This window comes from Pygoscelis adeliae, unplaced genomic scaffold (assembly GCF_000699105.1).
Source record: "Pygoscelis adeliae isolate BGI_AS28 unplaced genomic scaffold, ASM69910v1 Scaffold85, whole genome shotgun sequence".
NCBI lineage: Eukaryota > Metazoa > Chordata > Aves > Sphenisciformes > Spheniscidae > Pygoscelis > Pygoscelis adeliae.
Window position 1 is genome coordinate 4,619,229 of NW_008824900.1, and position 2,013 is coordinate 4,621,241.

Below are 2,013 nucleotides of genomic sequence, written 5' to 3' on the forward strand. Positions count from 1 at the left end.
AATATACTTGAAATGGAAAATGGGCAATAGCCTATTTATTAATGGCTGAAAAACAGAGGCCAAACTCATCAAATACCTTAACTAAATGTATTTTAAGATTTTTTTTCTACGGTTTTATTGTAGGTGGACCGTTATTCAAAAGTTTTTGTGGTTTTTTTTTTCCCCCAGAGTGTTCTTTCTAAAAAGCTTGCAGTTGTTGAAGTGGAGAGTGTTCATAAAAAGATAACTGTAGTATTTTCCTCAGAAAAAGACAGATTTAACACCAGGATGTGCTGGTACCTTTCCAAATATTACCAGATACTCTTTTCTATATATTGTGTTTCCAAGGCAAGACCGATTTAAATAGTAACTTAAACACTTGTATGTTAAAACAATAAAGTTTTGGGACTAATCAGTTAGAAATGGGAATTCTTGAGACTCCTGACTGTGCTCAAATCAGAAGAATACTCTTTTTACAGCACCCTCCACCAAAGCAACAGGAGTCTTTGCGAGCAGGAAACGTGCTGGTTCACTCACGGTTCCTCCAAAACCACCGCCCCAACCTGCCTTTCTCTCGAGCCGGAGTTACCATCGGTGGTTTTTGAACTAGAATTCATGGGCCCTGTCTCAGGAGTAAGCCAGTCTGTCTCACGGGAAGTAGCCACAAGAGGGGCTGTTGTTTCGAGGCTCGTACCTGTTATGTGCATCTCCAGGAGAAAAACTGAAAACTTCTTTAAAGGACGTGAATGTATGGTGTGCATTTTCCAAAGCAAAGTGGTTACACTCTTTAATGCCTTTTTCTGAACACCTAGGTTTTACTCGTGTAACAGGTGTTCAGATGGCTGTTGCTGCAGCTACAATGGCTGGGCGTCCACAGCGTTTTAATCAGAACAGTATTGCGAGAACTTTATACGTAGGTAATGGGAAACTGAAGGGAAGGTGAAATTGTCAAATCTGTGATCCGTTGTCAAAGATCTCGGAAAAACATTTTCCTCCTCATAAGACTAAGTATGGTTCCGTGATTTAGTGCTCATTTCTATGTAGAGTGTAAGCATTTTGAGGCAGGAATTGTCTTTTGCTGACCGTCGGTAAGGTACCCCCTGTGGGGGATTCTGGGTTGGTCTCTTTAGGTGGTTTTAGAATTGCAGTTTACGCAGGCAGCTTTTAGCCAGGTGTGCTGTCAGCGTCTGCTGGGGTGATGAGCGGTGCCAGGAGTAATCACCGACGTTTGCAGCCTGTAATTCAGTTCTTTGGCCGTGATGTTACGAACGGGAGAGAGGACGAGGCCGTGCTCGGGAACGACCACGGGAGAGGCAGAAAGGCAGCAGTGGTTGGGATGAGGTGGCCAGTAATAAGGCCCGGACTACATCACAGGCTGGCGCGCACGCTTCCTTGGTTTGGAAAATTAATTTATTATTAATTTATTTCATTAATTTTTACGTACCAAATACAGTGGCTATCTGATTGCTCAGAAGTTGATTGGCCAAGTTAAGGTAGAATAATCTTCCCACTGAATGTACCCATTAAATTAACAGAAATTGTCTACCAGCAAGGCACAGGAATTAATACATTCAGGATTGCTACGACATACAGCAGTGGCATGATTCTACTGAAATGATACCTCGTCTCCTAGCTGTAAAACTTCTGAAACACAGGAGTGCATCAATCTCCAACGCTTTCAAGGCAAGCTGACCCAACCGGTGGAGCACGTCTCCTTCTAGCGGCTGACGTGGGTGAACGGCACAAAACCCACCCGGGGCGGCTCCCAGGACATGCAGGTCCCTCGAGTGACATCAGGATTTGGGTACTGAAATGGTTTTGTGGCACCGTTGTCAATTGCTTCTACCTAATGCCGCTCTAGTGGAGAAATTTCAGCGCGGCTTTAGGAACGCGCTGCTGTCAGCAACGGCTCTGCTTAGCCCCTCTCCCGGGGATCCCTGCCGGCCCCTGTACGCGGAAGCTGCTTGCGGAGGCCGGCGCTCGCAGCCGGCAGGGGCCTGAGCCCGAGCCCTGCAGGGCTGCCCGCCGCAGGGA